This window comes from Trachurus trachurus (genome assembly GCF_905171665.1).
Source record: "Trachurus trachurus genome assembly, chromosome: 5".
NCBI classification, from domain to species: Eukaryota; Metazoa; Chordata; class Actinopteri; order Carangiformes; family Carangidae; genus Trachurus; species Trachurus trachurus.
In genome coordinates, this window is record NC_139896.1 from 18485085 (window position 1) to 18502427 (window position 17343).

The 17343-nt window shown below is 42.7% G+C and overlaps 1 protein-coding gene across 3 annotated transcripts in view; it reads left to right on the forward strand.

The window, feature by feature from the left end:
* The first annotated feature begins 6928 nt into the window (after positions 1-6928).
* nfasca (neurofascin homolog (chicken) a) overlaps positions 6929-17343 on the forward strand; it is a 73661-nt gene continuing 63246 nt past the window's right edge. For all 3 annotated transcript variants that reach the window (XM_083970984.1, XM_083970985.1, XM_083970986.1), the window contains exon 1: positions 6929-7168. The gene's annotated coding sequence lies outside the window, so the exon portion shown is untranslated. The remainder of the gene's footprint in view (positions 7169-17343) is intronic.

Below are 17343 nucleotides of genomic sequence, written 5' to 3' on the forward strand. Positions count from 1 at the left end.
GACAAATTCAACACAGTGGTGATTCACTCAGATCAAATCTATGTAGGAGACACAAACAGACATTCTGAGCCAGCAGAGAGATAAAGAGCCGTCTTGCCTGCTCACGTGTGTACACATGCACACACACACACACACACACACACACACACATGCAGCACATTTTTGGCTCCCTTCCTAAACTCCATGTTTGTTCTAATGAAGCGGCTCGCTGGCTGCTTGATTAGAGTGAAATAAACAACAGAGAATTGTGGGAAGGTTCAGGGTGTCCTCGCTCTGTTGTCTCTTGTTTTCTCTCTGCGGTCAACATGTGTGCGTTTCTGTCCATGAACATTAAAGTCGTCTCTCTGACAGGTTTTTTTCTGATCTCCCTTGTTGTCCCTCCCTTGTTCTCCCACCTTTGCCCCCTCCCTCCCTCCCTCCCTCCCTCGCTCTCTCTCTCCCTTCATCTCTGTCACTGTAAATTTTTAAACAGCTCAATTAGTGAGAAACCTGATACTGGTGAAGGGGGCCGTTCATGTGTAACCATGCATCTGTGTGTGTGCGTCTCAGATGTCTGTGTTTTAAATGTCTGTGCTGTGGTGGCATGTTTTATCTCAAACTGAAGGACGCCAGATTTTATGACATAAATATAGATAAGTAAACTCCGGTTTTTGACCCAGATACTTTTCTTCCTGTTATTTGCATCAAATATCACATCCCTTCCTCTGTGAGTCATCACTGACTGACTGATCTATATTACTGACTGGAGATTTGGGAAATTTTCTGAGAAAGTTTGCCACAACTTCAGGAACTTCATATTTGAGTTATAGACTGAATAGTGGATCTTCTTGGGGCTGAGACAGGACATGATGTCTCCAAACCAGTGAACATAGCTGAGCGTGGCAGGGACATTATTGCCATCATCTTTTTACATAAAATTATTGTTTTAGGAAGAAACGTTTAACTTCATATACAGGTAATACTCAGAAAATTAGAATATCGTGAAAACGTTCATTCATTTAAGTAATTCAACTTAAAAGGTGAAATGAATATATTATTTAGACTCATAACAGGCATTGCAAGATATTTCAAGCTTTTATTTGTTAGAATTTTGATTATTATGGCTTACAGCTTATGAAAACCCCAAAATCAGAATCTCAAAAAATTTGAATATCGTGAAAAAGTTCAATGTTGTAGCTCAAATTGTCAGCCAATTAATCCAAAACACCTGCAAAGGGTTCCTGAGCCTTTAAAAGCTCTCTGTCTGGTTCAGTACAGTTCGCAATCATGGGGAAGTGAATGAACTTTTTCACGATATTCTAATTTTCTGAGTATTACCTGTATGTATGTGTGATTGATCACAGCAATGTGATCAGATTAGCAATATGGAAAAGTGCAATATGCAAATCACAGGAGCTGTGATTTTTTTTTTTTTGATAAAGGTAATGTACTGTACTGTATGTCACAACAACATGGCTGTACATTGTTGGCATCATAAGTGTTGTGTTGCTAGAGAGATGCCCTGGCCAACAAATCATATCCTCAACATGTTAAAGAATGGGTTTGTTGGAATACAAGACCCTATAAAAATCACATCATCAGTTTTATATTCATTCAAGTGAAAATTAAGCAAAAATGACCCTTCACTCTGAAATCTCAATATCTGCCCATATAATCGCAGTGTGATGTTTTTTTTCTTCACATTTCGAATCATTATTTTTGTCACACAGAATAAACATGATATTTATACATATACACACACACACTTTATACAGCTACTGTATATACTTAGTATACTCCTCTTATACACATGTATACAGTATTGATATAAGTATTGTTATAAGGTAAAGAAGCTGTGATAATGAAGTAGAGTACAACAGTACAGTACTGGCTGTCATGACGTGAACTCATCGATACAACATGCTGAGCTAAGACATTCGGCTGTTATGCAACGGGCCTGACCTGTCAATAAAATGAGCGGAAATAGCTGAGTATGGACGGATGGATTCTGTCTGATCTAGAGTTTCACCCAGAGAGAGGCTTGTCCTGTCGTCAGGCTCCCACCTCTCACATCAGAGCAGAGCTCAGGAGGATTTACTGTTGTTATTTGAGAGAGAGAGACTGGACAATAGATGTAGTCTGTTCCTCCTCCTCCATGTTGTTCTTGAATCCTCTGTCCACTGCACAAAGCTGCATTGACACGAGCCCACGCACTGTATACGCTTGATATGGATCAGGCCAGGACACACACACACACACACAGATTTGGAATTTAATATATGTGTGAGGAAAGAAGAAAAAAAAAACACAGTCGTCATTTGGACGCCCATACACTCCTAACAAAGACTGTGTGTGTGTTTGACGGGTGACATTTGAGTTTGAAAGTAGTGTTGTTGTTCTCTGTTGGTTGTGCGCCGACAGAGGACACACAATAATTAAACACACTGTGACCTCAGTTTTCCCCAGTCTAGTGACTAATGACTATTTCCCCGTCTATATGACACGTGTCCCTGCAGACAGTTTTAACACAGTCATACAGCAATGTGTTACACTGTGTGTGTGTGTGTGTGTGTGTGTGTGTGTGTGTGTGTGTGTGTGTGCTCTATTTTGTTGTCATTTGATTATAAAACCAAACTCTCAGGGTCAGATGTGCCCCTCCCACGCCTGGTTCAATAACCACAGGACATGGCTGTACTCTGTATGTGTATGTGTGTGTGTGTGTGTGTGCGCGTGTGTGTGTGTGCACTTGGTGTATGAGTGTGAGTCGGGGTCAGAGTTAATTAACTCCCCCTGGCAACCAGTCTAGTTATTGTCTAGCTACAAAGTTATCTTCACATCTTCTTTCTTTTCTCCTTCACTTTCTCCGTTCCCTCTTACCTTACTTCCTCATTCACTCTCTGTATTTTCCAACATTATACCAAAGTATAACCGTGACCTCTAATATAGAAACGTATTGTTACACAACAGAACGCATTTTTACTTTTTCTGTTAAACATCCTAATAATCAAAGGCACATCTGGTGAGGAAATAAAAACCTCTATAGCCCCCCCGCCCCCGAGTTCATTGTTCCAGTTTTGCGGCCATGTGAGGATTCACTTCAGACTTACAGCTCCAGTCCAGGTCAGGTCTCCACTGTACTTGGAATGAATAGATTTCCTGTAAATAAAATCAAAGCCCTGAGAGTTCAAACCTTAAAAAAATCCAAAGAGTATAAGGTCAGTTCCTGGGCAGCCTGTGTAGCATGAAGGACGAGTCCAAACCACAATGGCCTGTGTTTGTCCTCTCTCTCTCTCTGTCTCTCTGTCCATCTCTCTCCATCTCTCTCCCCTGACTTTCCTGTGGCTGACAGAATAAAAGCAACAAATGCCCATAAAAATAACTTTAAAAAAAAGAGCAGTTCTCATCTTGGAGCCAATCCAGTCTGTAATATTCTTGTCTGAGAGCTCTGTGTGTGTGTGTGTGTGTGTGTGTGTGTGTGCGTGCGTGCGTGCGTGCGTGCGTGCGCATGTGTGTGTGTTGTGGGGCACAAGTGCACTTGTCTTGTGGTGTGTTTGTCTGTTTGGTTGTCTGTTGAGATCTGAGCAGAGGTCAACTGACTGAGTCCATCTGGGCACGATTTAATGTTGTTGTCTTAGCTTTTTGTTGGTGCAGCGCGTGTGTGTGTGTGTGAGTGATTGCTACGTCTTGGCGCACGTCTTAAGGGGATGTAAGGGGGGTGTTGAGGTTATCCTATTGTTGTCATGGCATATGTTTTAATGATATGCAGGGGTCATTTGCATGTCACAGCTCGCGGCAGTGAGTGAGGGGAGGTGGGGAGGGGAGGGGGCGGTATTGATTGTTTGGGGGGTGTGGCTGCAGAGAGAAGGGAGCCAATAACGGGAGGTCAAGCCTAGACACACACACACACACACACACGGATAGATAAAAATGAAAATCTGCGTCTTTCTCTGTCTCATCAGGCCTCAGGTCAGTTTACAGTCTACTGGGAAGAAGAGGGGGGGTCTTTAAATCCTCCTTCCTGACCCTCTCTATCTGCCTCTGCATTTTGTTTCTCATTAAGTCCATCTCTAATATTAACTAACTTATACTGAATTGATACACACACCCTCCATCTTCACCTGTCAGTTACTGGTGTTTGTTTTATCATCAGTCTTAGGCAGTTTTAGTTTTCCAGTCTGTCTCGCTTCTGCATCCAATCCCTGATTTCACTTTTCGAGTTTTGAACTGCTCTTCAGTAGCAGCATCATTCCAGAAACATTATTTATTGTAAAAAAAAAGAAAAAAAAGAATCTGGAGCATATAACACTGTAATATAGTAATTTTCTTTACAATAACCCTATAAACTGTGTATTTTTTTTTTTTTTGTTTCAATTTATTTTGCACCAAACCAAAGCAAAAACAAGATACGTACACACAGACATACAACATACAGTGCAGGAAGAGGCAAACAACTCTGAATCTACTGCAGGACTAGACCAGTCCCGGGTACACGATCTCATGTCAGATAACCTGAACTGGAACTTGATTAACATCAGTGAAACGTGCTCGGTTGACACGACAGCTACTGTAATATACACCCAGAGTGCAAGTGAAGGAAAATGAGACATGATAAAAAAAAACACAACATCTTGGGATGTTTTTAAAACGACTGCTACAACATTTACCTGGATGCAAGTACACTACAAACTGTTAAGATTTACATGGTCAAAGGTCCTAGATCTCATAAAAAACACTTTCTATCCATTATTCAAGACTTCACACAGTAATCATGTTACGAGTTTGACATTAATGGTTCTGAGATATGACTCTGGATACACAGGGTCTAATATGAAAGTGAATGGAGGAGGCGACGGACGACAACGAGGAGGTGATTCTTGACTTAAATCTAATCGAGATGAGTCAGGCAGGAAAGGGGATTACATGTGATCAAGCTCTACTGCATGATTCAAACTGGGAGAAAACTGGGGAAACTGGTTCATATCAGCCCTGGGGACACAGCAAGGTCCTGACTGCAGCTCCGTCCTGATCAGCAGCTGGATTCACCGCAGCTTCTAAGATCCTGAAGAACTCAGGCTCGGCTTGAACATCAGTTTGATGTCTGATACTCATCTCTTTATCTGACTGTAGGGAGACAAATGAACGGTTTTTAGCACGATGGAGGGTTTCATTGATATGGTGTGTATTTACTATCATATTATCCAACACACACACACACACATGAACTGACCTTCCTTGCAGCCACGTCTCGTCCATGAGAAAACTCAGATAGCCTCCAGCTAGGGGGGGGATTTCTGTGCACAACATGCATGGACAGTTCTCTGTGTGTTTATGAGTGTGTGTATGTATATATGTATGTATGTGTGTGTGTGAGAGAGAGAGAGAGAGAGAGAGAGAGAGAGAGAGAGGGAATTCGGTCTCTGCATTCATGCATGATCAGCCCTGTCTCTGTGACCTGCGTGTGTACTGCATGTGAATGTGTTCATGCATGGCTGACGTGTGTGTTGAGGCTTTTATGGGTTATATGTGTGTGTACATGTGAGGAGACTGTGGAGGAAATGCTAATTTTTACTTCATCAGTGCGACTCACTGAGATCTGGGTCCTGAGAAAGTCCCAGTCTCTAACACAGGAAACCAAGGAAAACAAGATGGACCGCGTAGTGAAACATAGGACAAAATCTAAGTGTTTGATCATTTTTAAAATCATCATTGATTCAGTTTCTGTTGCTTATCTTCTGCACCTGCAGCCCGTCTGTCCAGGTATAGGTCCAAATAAGGAAATGTTAAAAACACCAACTCTAACCAGGAGTTGGTGTGGGTTAAACAGCAAATGACTAATGTAGAGGTGCTCAACACTGACATAAATTGATATCAGTTGTCAGCAGAGTCTATGTCGTCGTTGTCATAATCATCATCATGTATCATATGTATTTCACATCAATCAGACAGAAAAGTTGAAGGACAAACATGATGGGTGAAAATGAAATGCCACCATTATTTCTCAGAAACTTCTGTAAATTGAGTCACTGCATGTATTAGTACCTTGAATTAAATTGCTAAAAATCATTTGTCCCATAAGATCAAATATTAATGATAAGGGAAAATGATATCACAGTAGAGTTGACATAGTTCATGAAAATGGGTGACATTAAATTATTTTTGAATAGTTTAGTTTAGTGTCAATTTGTGTCAATTTGACCAATCATCTGTAGGAGCGACACTTTGTTTGTAGTAGTGGATGCTGTTTGATCAGGTGAATTATGGACTGCCATCAACCTTTTCTGCTGCATCCTGTTGGTTTTAACTATGAATTATTTGGTTTCTGTTGATTTACTGTCCAGTTTTCATTCGGTTCCTTTTCCCAGATGACGATTCTTCTTCACTGCTCTAAAACAGGAGCCAACACAGGAAGTTGTGATTGAAGTTGCCATCGTAATTTAATTTAATTTAACCTAAGTAGCCAAACAATCACTAATCATATCACAGCCACACAGGGTCAGTAGTTCACAGATGTTATTTGAAATATTTTTCACAGTACAAAATAACAAGACAACGTTTGATCCAACGTGTTGTTTTGGTCAGAGTTAGTTTTAGTCAAAGTTTAGTGTGAAAGAACTTAAAAAATGAAAACAAGCCTCTGACTACGCTGTATACACGCACACACACAAAATGTGTTTAAGCTGTATTTGTGTGTGAGACCGTATCGCTTGTAGTGTGTGTGCGTGAGTGTGTTTGACAGCAGTGGAGCCTATGTGTGTGTGTGTGTGTGTGTGTGTATATGCCTGAGGCTCATTAATAATGTATGAGGTGGGAGGGGTGAAGGAGAGGGGGTGGTGACAGATGGAGAATCGGTGTGTGTGTGTGTGTGAGAGAGAGAGAGAGCGAGAGAGAGAGAGAGAGAGTGAGCGGTGTGAGAGCGGCAGGCGAACACACACACAGACAGAGAGAGTGAGGAGAGAGAGAACAGACTGAAGAGACAGAGATGGACACACTGTAGTGTTTTCTACATTTGTCGTGACGTGCGCTGCTGTCTGTGTGTGTGTGTGTGTGTGACCTGGATCTGACTGACAGTGGCTCAGTCTTTGTGTTTGCTCTTTGCTTTTCTCTGGATGCTGAAGGAACTGATGATGGAGATAGAGCAGAGTCGCCCAGCACGGCTGTACACCGGGAGGCAGGAGCTGCACTGACCGAGGTACTGACACACATTTATACATTTACACTTTTAGTTCCTGTTTGGAGTTGTCTGTTGTTTTAGACCAAGGACACATGAGAGTGTGAGTCACAGTGCAGATTGAGCAGATGTGATGTGCTGTGTTTGACTTTTACTGATTTTGTGGAGATGTGTAGGCTACACATGGATCAAACTGTCTTGCTCAAGGTGCATTCATGTTACCTCAGTGAACTCTCTTTAAGCTTCTTGCTTCTTTTTTTGTCTCTTTCTCTCTTAGTTTTTACATTTATACTTGTTTTACACTTTTTTCAAAGTGTAGTTGTGTAGTTAGTCCTGTGCCTTGTCCTCAGACTGTTCAGTTGAGTTCAGTTGAGTTCAGTCTGTCTGTCCCATCCTGTTGGACATGATGTGATGTGGCGGCTGTCAGCCTCTCCAGCTCTCACCACAGCGACTCGGGGGCTGGTTACACTTGCAGTTAATTGTCTCTAACCAGTCGTTGGACATCTCATACTGGTCAACTCCATTGAACAACTATTGAGCGATACTGATTGATACAGCATTGCTCATGGATGAGGATAAATGCTAAGAAACTACTAGTTTGATTAGCACAGTGGCTAAATGTGTGGCTGCTGGCGAGTGAGCTTGAGTCTGGAGTTTACTGAAGCCACACCCACTCTGCACTACTAGGTTGTAGTTTACAACACATGGCGTTGGTTACGTTTACTCTTGTCTTTCACACAACTTCAGAGTTTTTAGCCCATAAATCAGAGATTTTCAGAAACTCTGTTGCACCTGTTTTGTTTTTCTTCTTCTGTGAAAACGTTGTGTTGTATGTGGACACAAACACAAACTGAGACCTTTGGAAGAAATGACGTTGACATTGCCCATAGTCTCCTGATGAAACTGAAACCTTGTTGCCTTTGCTGCAGCTGCTTTACATTGTACCTGTCCTTGCTTTTACTTTGCTGAATGGTTGTGTGTGTTTTCAGGTGGATTGCTTTGACAGAGATTGTTTTGGTGTTACAGTGTTGCTTGAGTGACCCTCCCGTGTTTCAGATGATTTCATTGACTGTAGCTTTATTGACATTTGATTCAGACATGAGCGTGTTCTCTCTACATGTGGTTGAACACAGTGGATCGTAACTTTCAGATATTTAAAGTTGGTAAAACCAGCTGTGTCCTAATCTTTTTCCTGATTGGTACATAGATGTTTGCTTGATCTGATATCGATCTGATCTCAGTGCTGCGAACATGTGGCTGAAACTAAACTCACAAGTTGAAATCTTACTTTCAAAAATGAGCTCTGGGATCCACTACCTTGAATGTTATTCATTATGTCTGAGGAGTGAGTCATCCACTAACCACTAACCACAAGGCAGGTGGTTCAGTCCAGCTCCTCCAGTCTGGACGACAAAGTGCCCAGTGGACGAGGTATCGAACCCCACATCGCCCCTGATAGCTGTTCCATCAGTATAAGAGTGTGTGTGGTAGAAACACTGTATGAATGTGTGGCTTAATGTGGTGTAAAGTGCTTTGAGAGGCTGATAAGACTGAGAATGAACTGTTCTCCTCCCAGTAGGAACCAATCAGACGATCAATCCAAGATGGATCAATGTTGCCATGAGTAAATATGTGTTCATTATTCTGTAAAGATTTTCAACAAAGAACCTTCAGAACGTGTCTAATCAGAAAAGACCCGTCACTTCACTGGACTCGGTGTTAGCAGCACTAAGACGCCATGAGAGACGTTTTCTCCTTTGACCTTTTCTGAGGTCAGAGTTGCATCGATAAGGACGGTGGTTTGATCTGTTTATTGGAGGAGAAACGTTCGGCTGCTGTTCACCAGGACAACCTCTTTACCTCGGGGTAATCAGGTGGCGTGTGTGTGTGTGTGTGTGTGTGTGTCTGTGTGTGTGTAACTTGCTGTGGTGACAGCACTGTCTGAGCAACACGCTGTGTGTGTGCACTGTGCACCATGTAGGAAGAATCGCACCCACACATACAGACACACACATCTCTACCACACAGCTCTCTCACGGATGTTGTGTGTTTGCGTGTGTGTGTCTGTGATTTGTGTGGGATTCATTTCAAGTGTTTTCCGTCATGAGCAGGTGTGCGTGTGTGTGTGTGTGTGTATGCATATTTGTGTGTGTAAGTGTTTTGTTCTGCAATGCAAGAGGGTGGGCAGTAGTGGGAGTGCCAGGGCACTGAATGCACGCACACGCACACACCACACACACACAAATTCTCATATACACAAATACACAAATACAGTCCGTCTTTGTTCTGGAGCATCATTGTGAATAAAAGGTTAATGCAGCCAGAAAACAAGAGAGAGAGAGAGAGAGAGAGAGAGAGATAGGGAGAGAGAGAGAGAGAGAGAGAGAGAGAGAGAGAGAGAGAGAGAGAGAGAGAGAGAGAGATAGGGAGAGAGAGACTAATGGACGATGACGGCCTTTCACTGCAAATATTTGGTCAGGAGGTCTCACACTAACCATCCCCACCCCCGTTCTCTCCTCCCCCTCTCCCCCCTTCTCTCTCTCTCTCTCTCTTCATGGCCAAGGGGAGAAGATCAGAACAAATTGTCACTTTGTGATCTGCCCACGTTACACGGCTCTTTATTCTTTCTAGAAAGAACAGAGCTGGAGGCCACGAGTCAGATACCGATCATCAGCCTCCGCCATCATCTCAGCTGCTGCTGGTTCAGTGTCAGTCAGCAGCAGCCTCCTCTATGTGTTTGTCTTTATCCTGCACCCAAGATGAGTGAAACACAAACAAAATCTATGTTAAATAAAGTCAAAAACTCAGGAAACACTGGCTGATTATAAAAAAGCATTTTCTTCATCAGTCCTCTTCGCTGCTGCTGCTGGGACTCTTAGATTTTATGTAATCATAGAGATTTAGCTCTAGATGACTCCTCTTCTGCCATGTCCAGTTAATCTGTTGGCTGTGTGTGTGTGTGTGTGTGTGTGTGTGTGTGTGTGTGTGTGTGTGTGTGTGTGTGTGTGCGTGTGTGTGTGCGTGCGTGCGTGCGTGCGTGCGCGCGCGCGCGTGTGTAGCCAGATAGCACTGAATAAGCCGTCATCAGCAGAATATCTAAATAAGTAGAAAAAAAAAACATTGCATGCAGCAGAAAACTGACTTCCTGTCATGAAATATTCTGTGTGAAGCAGGAACCAGAGAAGCTGAGGCTCCATCTCTCATCAGCAGCAGGAGAGGCTTTGGATCACAGGTCTGAGTGGAAATATTCTCACTTATGTAAAAACGATCACATTTGTTGATCTCAGTACGGTTTTATTCCCTGTGATCAGCATCAAAACAAACTGAAAACAGGAGGAGAGTCTCAGTTACAGTCAGAAACGATAGTTGCTGTGATTTCATGATCAGGATCGTGTTCCCTCCATCCTTATGAAGCCACTGGGGTCATATGGCCCATGGTGACATACTGTATCACACCTTCATCGTCACGGTAACGGTAATAAACATACAGTCAATGCTGTGAAGCAGTCAGAGTTTGGTCAGGTTTAGGTACAACTTAGTGAGGGGTCGGGAAAGATTACAGTTGGGGCAGAAATAGAAAATAGAAATAGAAATATATATTTTGTTACAGTTGTCATGGTTACAGTAATTATTTATCAGGTTTAGATTAGTGAGGTCAAAACGCAGACTCCTCTGATTCCAGGTGGAAATACAGATGTTGTGCCCATGAGGCAGGTACTTAACCTACATTACTGCACAGACATCCATCTGTTTGTGTGTGTGTGTGTGTGTGTGTGTGTATACACGTCGAGGTCTCACAGTATCTTCAGAGGGAACATCCTTATTCAGTGGAAGAGTTTGAGGAGAGTGGAGGATGTAGCCTACACAGATCCGGACTAAAGACATCAGAGAGGAAGCAGCAGAAACAGAAACAGATGTGATGTTAAGAGAGATGGTGAAAGAGCCAAGTTGTCTGAGGAACACAAACATATTTGTAGCCAAAAATAAAACAAAGTGACTTTTACTTTTTAACATTGTGATTAGTAAATAAGAATAGTATGAAACAGTTAACAAAGTTTACAGAATGACTGAAATCAAACAATGATAAAGGAAAAACTGTAGCTCCATGATGCTGGTTTTACTTGTCTTGGCTTATTTTGTAAGATTCTTTTGTGTGTTTTTTATGTTGTATGTTCACATAGTCGCATGGATTTTGTGTCATTTTTAATTAATCAGTCTCAGGTAGAGTGTTACATAGATTTTTGATCGGTTTCTTCAGTCCATCTGAAGGCGTCTGCTTTGTGGTTTATTCTTTAGCTGCTGTGATCAGATCCCTTTGTCTCCCTGGTTGAAAGACAACTTGCTCATGTCTACCTGCATACATCAGGCCAATCATCACAGTAACTATGTGGAATAATACATGAGGATGAGTCAGACCTAAACAGCCTCTTGAAGGCAGGTTTGTTTCGAGGCTCCAGGTCGGGATTGCCTTTACAAACATAAAATATGAGAGGTACACGATTAAAATCTTCTACTTTTATAAAGAATATTTTTGGGGGCATTTTTACCTTTATTGAATAGTGGAGAGACAGGAAATGGGGAGGCAGAAATACAGCAAAAGGCTGCCTGAACTTTATCCTGGGACCAACCACTCAGTGACGGGTCAGGATCACTAGATTTATTTAACCTGTAGAAACCTGTATGAAGTCAACACACAGTGTCCTGAAAAGTCTCTTTAGATCTCAGTTTGATTTTATTTCGGTATCTGAGGAGCTTTCTTCGGAGGTGGAGGATCACACATGATGAATAAATATTTTTATATGGATGAATTCACGAAAAAGGAAGGTGTGATGTTCATGTGAGTGATCAAAGGCAGCAGCATGAAGATGATCTCAGCTGTCGGCTCAGGACACGGCAGGTGTGCATCAGGTCACTCCGGCTGAATACACACACACACACACAGGCCTGAGTGGTCAGCGAGAGCTGTGATGGTTGCATGACTGCAGACACACTGACAGGTGAGCACAGACGTAGAAAGGTAGATAACCAGACTGAAGCTCAGTGACAGTAAGGAGCATGGAGATCACTATTGCATTTGTGTGTGTGTGGTTGTGGTTGTGCGTCTGAGCAGGCTGTTTTAGAGGCGACTCGTCCTCTTGTATTTTTCCACTTGGTGATTCTGGTGATTGGCCAAGACCGGGGGCTCAGCTTGACACAGGCCGCTGCTCCACTCACTCGTGAAATGTTCCTTTAATTTGTGAGCGAAGCCGCTGCAGGAGCAGTTTCCCTCTCACAACACACACGACACGGGTCAGGAGGATGATACACCATCATCTGTCCGTGTTTTCAGTGTCTCCTCGTCTTTGTGGTGCTACGGAGCAAATATCACAGACAACAGAGCAGATTATGTAAATATGTGTAATGCAGTAATATCATTCAAATAAAATACTACATTATGACAATTTATTCTTTTGTGTTTGTGCTGTGAGCGGCCTATAGCTTCCACTGTAATGACATACAGTACAGTACTGTGAGAGCTTGTGTCTCTGTCGTTTTCAGGCCTTTAAAAGCTATAGAAGGGTTTGAAAGCTCAGGAACAAGATGTTGATCCTGTTCTGCCCTTAGCTCTCAAAACAAACAAAAAAATAGTCATTAACATAATCAAAATTAAAGTCTGCCTTCAGAACAGACAGCTTTGCAAGAAGCTGGTTTTCAGCATACGGTAATCATCAGTGAGACGTGAAAAATCCCCTCTTTACATTTTTTACTCCGGTTTAAAGTTATGTATCATATATGTTAGATATGTTTAAGTGTCGTCAGGGAAAAAGAACTTCTCTGTTTCTCGAAAGCAGTTCCTGCCATCACTGCTGATTTTTCAGTGTAAGTGTTGCCATGAGTCTGTATCTAGTGGTAGGATCGTAACACAGATGTTTGATTGACATCTCACCGATGCACGTGCAGTTTGTCTAAACAGACGTGTTCCTGTTGCTTTGATGTCATGAAGCAGATAAGAGTTAGTTCACCATCAGTGTTTCTGATCCTCCCTGTTTGGTCTCATAACTATAAATGTGGTTGTTTTATCTTATTTATTCTGTGTGTGTTTGTGTGTGTGTTTGGTACCTGATAGAAAGCTCCAAAGTGTTAATTGGGTTTCTCAGCAGCACCGTACAGCCAGCCGGTGCTCACACTCTTATAAAGACACACACAGACAGACAGACAGACAGACAGAGACACACTTCATCACACCTTTTTAGTAGTGAGTGAGTGCAGTGATCACTGCACACACACTTTCACACTGACATGTCCCCGGGGGGAAGAGGGGTGGGCTCTCACCATATTCACTTGTGCATTTGCTCACACAAATCCACACAGACACACACACAGGCTGACAGAGAGTGGTTGTTGTGTGAGGAGGACGGCAGCAGGACGTGATGAGCTGAGAGGAACAAAGAGGACACGTGGTGCTGATGTTCTGTCTTTTACCACCAGATGATAAATTCATTTATCTGTTGGGTGAAACTATATGAGACTGAGCTCAGAGCAGCTGTGTTTCCTATAGGAAGAGACAGATGTAATATCATCCTACATAATGAATGAATAGGGAGGGAGGTGGACACACACACACGGACACACACACACACACACACACAGAGTTGATAATGGATGGACATGATGTCATTTTACAGACTACGTTAAAGAGAGGAGGAGAGACGGAAAATGAAATTAGGAAATTTGTAAGTTGTATAATTATAGCTGAAAAATTGGAATAGACAACTCTGTGTGTGTGTGTGTGTGTGTGTGTGTGTGTGTGTGTGTGTGTGTGTGTGTGTGTGTGTGTGTGTGTGTGTGTGAGAGAGAGCGAGAGAGAGAAACCAGACCAGCCAGTGGCAGAAAGACTTTAATCACAGTGGTAACCTCAAGGCAGATGGGACCATGATGGCAAATTAGGCCTGGTAGTCATTCTTACAGAACAACACACACACACACACACACACACACACACACACACACACACACACACACACACACACACACACACACACACACACACACACACACACACACACACACACACACACACACACACACACACACACACACACACACACACACAGTCTTTTTCTTCTGCTCTCTCTTTTCATGTGCAGTCTGTAAATATATACCTACAGGACCGTGGTGTAAGTTGGCTGCAGCACATCTAAAGGCCTTGAGGTCCAGTGTGACGCCGCAGTGCCTAACGCTGACAAAAGCAACACAACATAACAAAGACAGAGACGATACCTTAGAACAAAAAAGAAAGTGAGGAACATCAGGAGACACAAGAGAGGGCTCAGAGGGAAGAAGTGTCCGAGGTTTTATTTACAGTGCCGATATGAGAGGCGCGTCCTGCAAGAAGCCTCCTCATGACATTTTAATGAAAGCCCCACACATAACCTCAGCAGTCCTCTGAGGAATCACACACATGAATGTATGCATGTGTGTGTGAGATGTTTCAGTTGTCTTGTTTTTTTTTAAGTGACCGTTCGTCACATAAGAGCTACACTACCCTCCCCTATACAAATGTAATATATGTACTGAATATCCATAAATGGAATATATTGGTAAGTAAAATAAAAATTCATAGGAAAAAATTATGTATGAAACCTGTTAACTGTAATAATTTCATATGACATATATGTCTAGCCCATACACAATCTACAGTTCTATATTTCTGCTCATATTGTAGACATGTTACATATTCATTGCGATGCCTGTCACTATGTGTTGATATTGCACTGTAGCATCCAGATACCTGAGACAGCTTTCCTAGAATAAAAAGAGAGAAAAACAAATATGATATAGACTTTTTATATGTGTGTATAAATACATATTGATAGAGCTGTTTCTTACTGACTGACCATCAGCAACTCCAATCCAACACTCGTAGTCCATCAAAGCCAAATTTGTCTCATGGAAAGAATTGGAAAATATATTTGTAATCGATATTGACGATGCAGTCAGACATGGTTCCATGAAGTGCTTCCCCCCATGTTGATACTGCCTTGTGTTTTTAGAGCGCTGTATATGACTATGGTCATGTCAGGTGGCATGAAACACACACATCAGTAAAAAGGTGGTGAACTTGTTGAGACACGTTGGTCAATGCCTAATTGACACTTTTGTAGTTAAAAGCATTCTTCCAGTGGAAACCCTGCACTCTGTTTTAGGTCTGTTATTTGCCCGTGTTTTCTTCCGCTGCAGTGTGTTTGAGCTCTCAGGGCCACCGTAGAATAAAGCCTCTTTGAATTTTGACTTGAATGCTAGTAATTCTGGACTCTTGTCTCATGTGTGTAAATTACTATACTGAAATGCACTGATTGTGACTTACATGGAAAAAGAGACAACAAGAGTTTATTAGGTTTAATTTTCTCTGTAGTGACAAGTTTTTTACTGTCAACTCCTCTGATCAGACTTGAAGGTAATTTGTAATCTACGGACGTATTTACAAGAGTGTCTGACTGTCCCTGACAACAACCACGCTGAACGTTCATGTTTATTCATTCACTGTCTCAATTAGTCACTCGGGAGCTTACGTCGCAGTCTGTGTGTTTTTCAGCCCCCCCCCCCCCCCCCCCCTCTGACTTTGATTATGAGGCTGTTTTCTTTTTTAGTTCATTAGAATTTAAAGTAGAAATGGAGAGAGTCAGCCAGGCGACGGCAGACGGGTGTTATTGTTGAGGGAACACCCACAATAACACACACACACACACTCTTAAACATACACATTCAGCTGAAGGCCACACTTTGAAATGTTGCCTTCTGGATTTTATATACAGTACGACATTTTGTCCTGTGCATTCAGCTTTTGTTCCATGCACACACACAGGATGATTGTGTGTTTTCTCCATCCCTTTCAGGTTTGAATGTTCCTCCTCACACACACACACAGACGCACACACTCCTCAGATAAGGCTTTGATAATGGCGAGCACACCTCCAGCCTCACACTCCCGCTGAGGTTGGGAGGTTGGACTCCCCCTTCACCAACCCCACCTCCCTCCCTCCCCCCCGACTTCCATCCCTCCTTCCCCTTGTGGGTCTGTTGCTAAGGAGCCCTGGTGACTGGGGAGTTTTCTCATTGGACGAGGACCAATAGAGGTGGAGGATAGAAGGAGAAAAAAATAAAGGAGGGACAGAGGAAAGGGGGAGTTGGGCTGGGGGGTGTGGGTGGTGGGTTACTGGAGATATGGATGGGTGGAGGAGCGCAAAGTGAGATCCAGATGTACTAATGAGGTGCATGCTGATCCGACCTCACCAGAGGCATGGATGGATGGATGGATGGATGGAAAGATGGATGGATGGAGGGATGGAAAGATATATGGAGGGATGGAGGGAAGGATGGATTCATAGATGGATGGTTGGAAAATCAAAAGTAAAAAGGATGTGATGGAAATAAATCAGTAAGACGGGGTGATAACACAGATAGAGAGAAATGAAAAGAGACAGAGTGACCAAGTTTTGCTTTGGGAGAGAAACAACGGCCAAATACAACAAAGATAACAAAAGAGAGCAGAGAGAGATGAGAATAAAGAGGAGGAGTGGGATAAAGGAGGAAGGAGGGAGAGGTAATTTAAAACAAGATGGGGAGTGTGAGAGGCTGTGGGGGGCGAGAGACATAGAGGAGAGAAGATAGATGTAAAGAGAGAGAGAGAGGGCTAGACTGCACCCTTTCATTTATTTTGGCTGGCACAAAGGAACATTACCTCTGCACACACACACACACACACACACACACACACACACACACACACACACACACACACACACACACACACACACACACACACACACACACACACACACACACACACACACACACACACACGGTCTTGTATTGCTGTAGAAGGGAGGGCCTGATGTTGACAGCTCATTTCCTGACGTTAAACTCACAATAATCTTATTCTTGAAAAAACAAACACCTCTCTCTGTGTTTGTTCCCCTTCACGTCTGAGGCAGCACACACACACACACACACACACACACACACACACACACACACACACACACACACACACACACACACACACACACACACACACACAGACGCTGAGTCCACCTGCTCTATCACTTAAGCTGCAGACGTGTGTGTAACCTGCCCTCCAGACACTAATTTACACATTTATTTTACTAGGCAGTAACAATTAGTCGTTACACTGACAGACAATGAGAGATGTGCGT